This window comes from Apostichopus japonicus, chromosome 1 (genome assembly GCF_037975245.1).
Source record: "Apostichopus japonicus isolate 1M-3 chromosome 1, ASM3797524v1, whole genome shotgun sequence".
In the NCBI taxonomy this organism is placed as follows: Eukaryota; Metazoa; Echinodermata; class Holothuroidea; order Aspidochirotida; family Stichopodidae; genus Apostichopus; species Apostichopus japonicus.
In genome coordinates, this window is record NC_092561.1 from 13,962,644 (window position 1) to 13,974,082 (window position 11,439).

General features: G+C 37.2%; 1 long non-coding RNA gene across 2 annotated transcripts in view; it reads left to right on the forward strand.

The window, feature by feature from the left end:
- LOC139968444 (uncharacterized) overlaps positions 1–11,439 on the forward strand; it is a 143,514-nt gene that overhangs the window by 84,576 nt on the left and 47,499 nt on the right. The gene's annotated exons all lie outside the window — the stretch shown is intronic.

Here is an 11,439-nt window from a genome sequence, read left to right on the forward strand (position 1 = left end):
GTTAATTAATACGCGATTCTAAAATGAAGTCGTATCTTGTCGTTTCATGCTATAAGTAGACATATGGGTATACCCGAACATGGCCCTTTTGCGGTCTCGGCATTGCAAATTGGCGCAATTTAAAGACTCATTACCTAGTCGCGCAGGTCTTTGTCTTACATTGGAACAACTTGACAGCCTTGCAGCCGTTATAGTGTCACCTGTAACAGATGTTTCCGTGTTACGAACACAAAGTTATTACTGATGCACGGTTGTGGGACATGAGCGGTAGTTGCTGAACCGGCTATGAATATCGGCTGCCAACAGACGTTTCGTAAGCGGGATGCCTGCTGAAACTGCGCCAAATATTTGCTCACAGAGTATTTAACCAGTGATAATGGTCGATATGAGATTTTTTCAAACTATTCATATAATTCAATCGGCAGATTTACCATTGCATTATATAAATTTGAATGTTCTACCCTGATACACAATTCGAGGTCTATTGTGAAGAATTTCCACGGGGAGGGGACAGTTTAGAAACGAAATTGATCAGACCGAGTATCGGAGTTGTATGCTAGGCTTTTGCTGGTAAGGCGGGTAGGGTGGGGAATGTACTGAAAGGGGATGAATGTCTAGTAGGAACGCCCCTGGAAACATCAGTTTAGATATTTATAACAAATATAGAAATAAAAAGAGAACTAACACTTGTTCAGCTTCGGCTCTAAGAAAGGTAAGAGTTAACTTTGCTTGATGAGCTTGATAATTTACATTTTGGTCTCAAAGAATTCTGAGTGGAGAATATCAGTTCTGTCTCGGATGCCCAGCTGGCCCGATGACCGAAATTCAGAACATTCTTCGTAATCACCTTATCTTGATTATAGATGTGATTGAAAATGCACACCGCGTTGGACAACGGCGCTTAGATCAACCTCGTCGTATCATCAACAAACTTCTGCATCGTACACAACGGCAAGACATAGTCACCTCGGCACTTCGATCCAGGTGTAAAATTACTTTCTTTATTACCGAATATTTAATATAAGGGACTTCATAACAAAAGGTCGGCTACGATTGGTGATGAATAAACCCTACCAAGATGGTAAGCGTCCCTTTTCGAAACGGCCAGCACTTTTTAAATGGCAAACTTTACATTGAACGAACAACGAGCGAACTAGTTGATACCCAGACGCGATAGCCTAGCGCTACAAAAATTCTCTAGTTTCTTGTATATTCTGTGTGTATTGTTGTTTAATTGTATATTTGTATTTTTTTCAATTTGTTAATTGTTATCTCTTCCTTCGAATGTCTTCTTCAAGCAACTAAGTCTCTGAAAAATCTAGGCTTAATGATCCATTGATAATTTAATTGACAACTGGATACATCCTGATCATATTTATGCTGGTAGTAGCTCGGCCTGCTCTTACTATGCTGCCTCCTCTATTCTCGATACATTAAACAGAGCAACTCGCCATTATCCATCAAGCACATAAATGCTTGAAGCGTATGGCAAAACAACAATGATGTATTTCACCTAATTTCTGGTCCATAAGACTGTGCCTTTTCCGTTGCTATTACTGAAACTGGATTCATAAAAGTACCCCTGTAAGTATGTTAAAAGTGTCAAACTATAAGTTTGTGCAAGCCAAATAAAGTAAAGAAGAGGCATCTCCGTCTTCAGTCAAATTCACTTCGAGGAAAGCAATAATTTAAGTAACCAGCCAAGCACGTTTGAGTCTTTATTTATTATTATTTTTTATCTATAGACCATCCGACAGTCATTTAGGGACATTTATTGATGACATATCAGCCTTGTGGATATTCTTAGCCGTATTGAAAAACCAATTGTACTTCTTTGTAATTCAATAATGATCACGAAAGTATTATTCTACTAGTAAGAGAGATACAAAATGAAACCTGTCTTGTTAATTTAATATGATTTTGGGTGGTAGAAATGACTGAAACTATACCCCCTCAAAAAGAGTACCACACTCTGTGCTGCTAGGTTTCATTCCATCATTCACCAAGCCTACCAGATTTACTGATTCTAGCGCTACTTTAATTGATAACATTTTGTGAAATGATATTTCTTTTCTAACCATGTCAAGGATTCTTGTGTCAGATGTCAGTGATCTTTTTCCAATATTTTGTTCAGTAAGGACTCACTTGAAGCGTGCCCAAAATGATGGCTCATGTTACACGTTCAAAAGGAAACAGTTTTATTGAGGAGTTGACAAGATGCATCAGGCATCAGCTTTTTACCAATTTAGATGTGACTGATGCTTGCAGCAACTCCATCGATGTTATTAATACGTTATTTGATAGGAACGAAGAAAACATTTATAAACATTTTCTCCTAAATCGTCCTCTCAATAAACTGAAATTTGCAAGTTATAAAAACAAACTACTTATATAATTCAACACTGTAGAAAGGCATATAATGCAAAATTGTTTGATGAAATTATACATCATCTGAAAGAAACTTGGAAGGTAAAACATGCAACCGTAGGGAGATTCAAAGAGTTTGGTAGAGATGATTTTAAAATTATCAAAGTTGGAGATGAAATCACCAATGGTATTGATGATATATCACAGATGGTTTCCATACATTAGTATTGGCATTTTTTATAGATCTTTCCGAGGCATTCGACACTGTGGATCACATAATTTTGCTAAGTAAATTGTCAATTGTAGTCTACCCCAAGGCTCCATAGTTGGACCTCTGTTATTTCTTGTTGACGCAACTGATTTTTGTAACTACTCATCTGTACTCTCCTTTACCTTATTTGCAGACGACTCTGGTATCCTTATAAACATAACGACCTCGTATCCGGGCACGTAAAGTGAAATTTTGAGCTAAAAGGGTCTCATTATGGCTCAAAAACAATGAATTAACATTTAATATTTCTAAAATTAAGTTCATAACTTTTCCATTCTTTGCAACTTGGCACTATTGAGTTATTTTTTTGAGTGTAATAAAAAACAAGATTGTAATAAAATGAATAAGGCCAAATTCCCTGGCATTTATATTGACTCACCTAGAAACATCATATCGATATTCTCTGTTCTAAAATGTCAATATCATTTAGTATATTGTATAAAATCAACTTTTTCGTCCCAATTAATATAATTAAATCCTTGTATTATTCACTTATTCATTCTAAACTATCATATTGTAATATTATATGGGGAAACACCTACACCTCGTACTTGAAACGTTTATATATGTTACAAACAAAAAGCCATTCGTATTTCAACTAATTCTAATTATCGTGCACCAATCCAATTTCTTCACACAAAGGATTCTTAATATATTTGCTATCTACAATTTACAAGTGGATATTTCCATGTTTAAGTATATAAAGGGGCTCTAAACGCTTAAGTTTTGATTCAAGCCAGTGCCATTTTTAAAACACTAATGGTGGGGATGGGTACACGTGTTAATAAACAGTTACTAAGATTTTTAAGATTATTCCCAACTGGAGTAAGCAGAAAATGTATTACGAATGATTGTGGGCGAAACATGACAACACGGCCTACTCTTATGCGATCTGTATATAACCGTATGGTAGCCTATCGTTCAAACACCACGCTGTTCTACACACGGTAAACAACTTTTTCTCTATTGATTTTGTGCACAATGAGTGGGGAGGATGCTACAACGAAGTTGTAGAAGTTTCTTAGCCGTATACTACAACTAAATCTATCGGAACCTTTTTATAAAAATATTGTTAGCCAAAAAAATGTTTGCAACTTGTTGTTGAAGTCCTTGCAGATCGATTCAATGCACTCAATATTCTTTGACTTCGTCTATGTCGATGTAAGTGTAGAAACAAAAACCTTTTTAGTCTAATGCATACTTAATGTTTACAAACGTAATTACATGTATACACCGGACACTATATATTTATACGATTAATTTCGTCCTGGCTGAAACTACTCATCGAAGAAAACATATCGAACTGCTGACGTAGATAAAATGCAGAAAAAGAAAAAGCTTGGGATATGTGGGATAAGCAGCAGTTACCCCAATACTTTGCTAAAAGACAAGAACGAAAGCTTAGCGATTCCTCTTGCTATTTTGCGTTTTACTATGTGGGAACATTGTAGCGGGGGGGGGGGTTCTATGATTTTATACTTGGTCCCACTCCCCTCTCCGTATGCCGAGTCGATTCTTTATGAAAGAAAACACAGTGTCGCTACCAGATACCTTACATAAGAGTCGGCTCAAATGAGGCCAGAGCAGTACCCCTCCTTTATTGAAAACCTTCCTTCATCTCTGTCCCTTCCAAAAAAAAAAAGTTTAGGTCCTTTCCTAAGTAAGTCTTGGGAAATTTTGAATTCTCCTTGTCCAACTACAGTTCTTTCTCCTTCCCATTCTCATGTACCCCCTGGCCCTCCCTACTGCCAACATCCACTAGAGAGTTCGTTGAACTTTACTATACAACCTTTAGGACGTTAAGTTCCGGATTTAACGTTCATCGTATTAAAGCTAAACTGACATCATGAACAAAAGCTCTGATGTTGCCAAATACATTCATAAATATGTATCGAACCGACGCCGACCCGATTTTTTTTCGTAGCAGTCGCTTAGGGTCACAGTCGATGTTTGCACCTGCCTTTACACTATAAGATATGTGAAACTGAGTTATCCGGATGTGTTCAGGGACGCGGAAGAGAGTTCACTCTGGGAAGGTTTTAGTTGGGAGGACGTCGAGGGGAAATGGGTCATTTGACCTTACATTGAGGGTAAAAATCACTAATTACTACAAAACATTTCGAAAAATGGATCAATAACGAAAATGAAAAACGGTAGCTTTTGTAACAAACATGAGTCACTACGTACTTATGACACTTCTGAGGTCTTCTACAAAACTACATGCCACAGTCCACTTGGCTTACCCGCCCGGAATTGTTTCATTGCCGAATAACCTCCGGTCCCATAATGTCCGGATAATCCTGGTTTCAGTGGTTCTGTTTGGTAGACGTCACTAACCGCCTTCAGGATAGTGCACACTATTCATAGGCCTATACTTGATTGTAGGAGTGCGTCGATTTGCTAAGAAAGCCTGACACAAACTAACTGCAAACATCAAAAATGAAATAATAATAGCATCATACCTACCTATCCAAACCTAGACGTCTTGATTGCCTTGCTATAAATTATAGAAAATTAATATATGATAAATGTTGTCATCTCTACGCGACTTTTTTGATTATATGTAGTTATTACTTCTTAAAATAAAATCCAACCATGTTTCTGTTGTTGTAATATCGATACTTTAGCAAGTCGTGAAATATAGCAATGCATTTATGCTAGTAATTTACACGGAGCTATTAGCCTACATGGTTATAATCAATACTATGAGGAATGTAAAATTAAGATTAATAACAAGGCTTTTCATCTTGAGAGTAAGGTCTATTTTATGTTTAATTTTTTATGCCTGCAGATATTGTGATACTTACTGGAATATATTCCGTCGAAGATGCAAAGAGTTTCAATTCACCTTAGGCTGATCTGTATAATGAATCCTATACATTTGGTTTCGATATCTAATAATGTCGTTCCTTGATTCTGCAACCGGGTTTTTCCATCTATCGATCACGGTGTATGAATCTTTATTACAAAACCAGCACTCGTTGATATTGTATCGAATTTTCTGATATGACGCATGAACCGTTTTCAATAGACTTATTCATGGTTGTAGTATATTGAAGTAATAGATAAAAAATTTCGGTCATCAAATGTTTGCTTGCTACAACTTAAGGTGTTCGAAAACTCCGTCCACGTAGGCCTATTCATGGTGGTACACAATAGTTTGACGACACGGTATTAAAGTCAATGAGGGAAAATACGTGGTTTGAATTTAGACAGGGCTTTTGTGACACCATATTGCCACATAGACGTTCTGATTACTGTGCAGTAAATTATAAAATGAAAATATGATCAAATTTGTCCATCTCAATGCGACTTTCTTGATAATTTGTAGTTTTTATTTTGTATAATAAAATTCAACCACGTTTTTGTTGTTGTAATAAACAATACTTTAGCAAGTCGTAAATTATAAAACCGATAGCAACACGGAGCTATTAGTATACATGGTTTTTATCAGTACTCTGAAGAATGTAAAAGAATACAACTAATAAAAACGCTTTTCATCTTGCGGCTAAGTAATTTTCTGTTGAATTTTTGGTGCTTCATGTATTGTGATACTTACTGGAATAGATTCCGTCAAAGATTCAAAGAGTTTCAATTCACCTTAGGCTGATCTGTATAATGAATGTATTCAGTTGGCTTGGTAATCAAATAATGTCGTTCCTTGATGCTGCAACCGGGTATTTCAATCTATCAATCACGGTGTATGATTCTTTATTACAAAACAAGCACCCGTTGCTATGGTGTCGTATTTTCTGTTATGACGCATGAACCGTTTTTCGATAGGCCTATTCATGGTTGTAGTAATACCGCATCGATTGGCTGATCAAGTAATAGTGTAGGGATAATTGCTACATGCCTTTCATTTTAATATTTAATAAAACGTCCTTGTTGGAAAAGGAGAGGGGGGTTTCGGACCACAAGAAAAATCCTACACTTCCATCACTTGAAGACAATGTAAAGAATCCTCGCTGGGCACTGCATTTGACAATTTGTCATGGACCAGCGAGATAATGTCGACTTTACCAATAACAGGTATGTAATTTGTGCACATACATTGATGTATGTTAACGCTTAATATAAATTCGTCTGTGGGTTCCACGGCAAAATTAAATATGATCTCTCCAAAATATGGATTTTTAATTAGCGTTATCTTTTGTATCAAACTGTGACCTCAAAATTGTGCATAACAAAATGGCAAAGTGACCAAACTCAAGCAAAGGTCAAGTCTGGCCAAATAAGTGAGAAAAAAATCGGGGCTGACACACCTAAACCTAGATGGGTGTGTTAGGGAGGGATCCCCAGACCCTTTTACATAGGGGTCGGTTTCAATGACTTCAGTGCAGTCTCTATTCTGTTATAAACATCTTGTATTAACTCTGGCCCTTCTGCAGTCGGGGAAATTGAAACTAAGAGTTCAGTAAAAAAAAATTCATGCAAAAGAATGTTGAAGGTTATATTTACAATTTAGAGAGAGCTGCAATCGAATATAAATTTACAAGTTACCAACTATTACAATTTGGGAATTACAAACATTTAAACGTTATGAACTCGACAAACTTACACCTAATTATGAGGGCTTGTTTGACGCTTACAGTTGTTTACACTTTCATGATCATACGTATTCCTTGAATGAAAACGAAAAACAAATGATGGTTCCTCTCAACGAAATGAAATATATTTCACACGATAAAAAGTATGTTTTGATTTGCTTAAACCTTCATCGTTTGTTGCGAATTACAGTTGGTTTTTAGAAAAGATTTTGAGTGTTTTGTGTGATATTCCAGTCCTTGTTTTTAATACGGTGTGTATAGATGAATTTGTCAACCACCTGTGGTGAACGTAAGTTTATGTTCGGGACCTGTCCTGTCACTGAATGGAGGCAGTGGCGCTTTTCTTGAACCTCGTGACTTTTTGCTCAAGACCTTACCTGACCAACGTAACTTTCCCGTCAAATTGCCTTGCGTTTACCCATTTGGGTCTGGGTAAAACCTCTCTGCCATCGGGCACCTAATCCAGCAGCAATGGCATTGATCGTCAGTGGTATTACACTGCAGTGGCGTGAACAGGATTTCGTAGGTGTGCAGGAAGAGGATTTGAATTTCATACGAGTAGGGGATGACGTTTTGGAAAGTGCAAGAGGCGAAATTCGAGTTACATCTGAAACTGCTACAGCCTCCCGGCATCCTAGTAAAATTGAATTCCAGTTTTAAAAGTAACAGTTGCGGACTTTAACTTCTAAAAAAACTTAAACTTCTATAAATGTGTTAAAAGCATTTATTTAAATTAACAAGGTAACATTAGTAGAATGTTTCCAATCGGACTGAAAAGTATCATGTAAGTATCTCATCTTGTCAGCTTGTTGGTGCTTTATCGATCATCATGAAAACGGTTGCCATGAAAATGAATTCTGTGGAAATTTAAAGGTACTATGCGTTTCATATTTGTGATATAGGAATAGGTGGTGAGGTTCCATTTTGGGTTAAGAAACGAAACACATGTACGTCCGTATGTCTGGGTAGCGTGTAGATATTCCCCAGGACGAATAAGTGTAATTTGCATAACCGGGCGGGATGTATAGTTTGTTAGTACATGTCTTTTCGCTCAAAAAAGGACAAAAAGGCGTTGAAAGAGTTGCTCTTAACAGAACTCAGTTGGTGAAATTCAGCCATTCGTGCCTCTCCGATGTCATTCTTCCAAATACAGGGGCACCACAGGGAACAGTTCTAGCAGGGTTCCTATTCACACCTTACACGTACGATGCCAGGTCATCAGAACAAGGGTACTCACTCATTAAGTTTGCTGACGATACTGTCATGATTGGCTTAGTCAAAGGTAATGGTGATGAAGCTTACTTACGTCAAATTCAGTCCTTTGTGAACTACTGTGATCTTAACTTCCTCCAATTAAATGTTGCTAAAACCAAAGAAATGATTATTGATTTTCTTCGCAATTCTAATCCTCCACCCCCTGTTGTTGTCAAAGGAAGTGTAGTTGATCGTGTTACGTCATATAAGTATCTTGGGGTAGTGCTGAATGATCACTTGGCATGGGGAGATTATATTGACAGGCTGAATTCTAGGCTGACAGGCTGAATGAAAAGGCTGAATTCTAGATTGCACTGCCTTCGTAAGATGTCGAACTTTGATGTTCGTCATGACATCCTTGAAATGTTCTATAATTGTACCATCAGCGGGGTTTGGCGTTATTGCTTGATTTGCTGGGGTGGGAATGTCAACAAACATGAAAAAGATCGTATTAACAGCATCATTAAGAAAGCGGAGATAGTAGTCGGGGAACACTTGCCTTCCATTGTCTCTGTTTACCACAGTCTTCTCGAGTCCAAACTGGACGCGGTATGGAAGGACCATACCCACCCCCTCTATGTGCTACTTCATAGTAGTCAGATGTCCAGAGGCAGTGGCAGGTTGAGCCTTCCGTGTCTCAAAACCAATAGATACAGAGATTCTTTTATACCCCGTGCAATTAAGCTTTTCAATTAGGTTTTGTTACGTTGACTTTCATATATATTGGCTTTTTCTTAATATTCTTACTGTCTTACTGTACAATATACACATCTATTTTTGTAACATTTTCATGAACGAGTGCCTGAATTTCCCTTTGGGATCAATAGAGTTTAAAAAAAAAGTTTTAATAAACTTACTTACTTACTTACTTACTCTTTAATGCACTGACAACGATTTACTGAGCTTTCGGAAGATATCAGTGGCGTGTTGTCAGCATCATCTTTCTTCGGAAATTTGGTTGTTTTTTGCTCATTTTAGTGAAGACATCCTGTCACGTTTACTCTTTTATCAAGATTTATTGTTTCTGTCATCGGATCTATTGTTTAAAACAGTTCGGATTTATTATTTGTAGTGATTTAGTCGTGTGCATTTTTCAAATTTCAACTTTTCTGACCTATCAGTCATATTTTAGCAGCCTATACGATAGCCTACCACTATTTTTTATAACTTATCTAGCCAACTCTATGAAATCAGATGATAATGATATCGATGCAGTTATCCTGCCATCGCAGTTAGTTGATCATGATTACAGCACTACAACCACTAATTCTTTTTTCACAGTAGACCAACAATACGCTGATGATATCTCTTGGGCATCAACTGTTCAGCATATACTGCAAGACATCGAAAAACGAGTCTCTGACAAACTGGCAGTAAGAAATCTGAAAATCAATTGCACAAAAACTGAGAAATTTACAATCACAAGAAAAGGAAATGACAGTTGGAAGAAATGTAAATATGTTGGAAGCTTGCTGGGGACCGAAGAAGACATTAACAGAAGAATTGGTATAACCAACGGTGCTTTCAACACACTGTCAAGCATTTTTAAAAGCAAAAACATCAGCCGGAAAATTAAGCTTAGGATCTTTGAGACTTTATTAAAGAGTATTTTTTTTTGTACAATTGCGAACTGTGGGGCACAACGAAGGATCTTGATCGCAAAATTGACACTTTTCAAAGGAGACTACTTCGAAATATTCTCAACATTAGATGGACCAATAATAATTGGTTATCAAATGATGAGCTCTACAACGAAACCAACCAAACACCTTGGTCATCGATAGTCGCACATAGAAGATTGAGATTTTTCGGTCATGTAGCAAGACTCCAAGAGGACGCTCCAGCAAAGGTTGCTTTAAGAGAAGCACTGAGACATACTGCTAAACCAGTTGGAAGGCCCGTGACTACATTGCTTGGAAAAATAAAATCGCAATTCAAGGACATTAATATTAACAATTTCGAAGAAGCAATAAACCTTGCGCAAGATCGTGATACGTGGCGGAGGTTAATCACTGAGCATGTCGGATAGACGAGACTCAACTTACTACTACTACTAATTTGAGTAGTGATATTGAGATTTTTCGGTCATGTAGCAAGACTCCAAAAGGACGCTCCAGCAAAGGTTGCTTTAAGAGAAGCATTGAGACATACGCTAAACCAGTAGGAAGGCCCGTGACTACTTTGCTTGGAAAAATAAAGTCGCAATATAAGGACGTTAATATTAACAATTTCGAGGAAGCAATAGACCTTGCGCGAGATCGTGATACGTGGCGGAGGTTAATCACTGAGCATGTCGGATAGACGAGACTCAACTTACTACTACTACTACTAAATCTAAAAATAATATTAATTCATTCATTTTTCAACTTAGATAATGAAAGGAAAAGATAATACTTATCCAATGACCATACTTAATCATCCAGAATACCCCGAAAACATAATATAACACAGGTCCCTAATTAATACTCAATTATGACAACTAAATTGGTCAAATCAATTGTAACCCGACAGGCTCCCTTAATGTCAAACCACAAACTTGCAATAAATATATTAGAGGATCACTATCACACTTGCATTGTAACCGATCCACATCAAAACAATATCATGGTTTAGACCTAAAATAACACAATTTACTCGTAACATGCCCTTGAAACATCTTCATCGACTCTTGTCTGCATGGACAAACAAGAATACAAGATGCATTGAGGTTTCGATGACTTCACTGCACTAGACTTCTGCTTGTTCGTATTACCAGAACTAGCTGTTACAATACCACTATTGCATGATAAACACAGGCCAGTCTACTGTACATGGCTATGCACACCTCCACCAAAAACACTAGGGTATTGTGCGCAATGCTATGAATCCACACACCAAGTGTTAGAGGTATCCACGATTTCCATCGCTAGATATCCTGTAAAAGTTTTCAGAGTTTGACCTCTGGTGACCTATAGGAGATTTGACCTCACAAGCAATAGGATTCTTGTACTAATATGG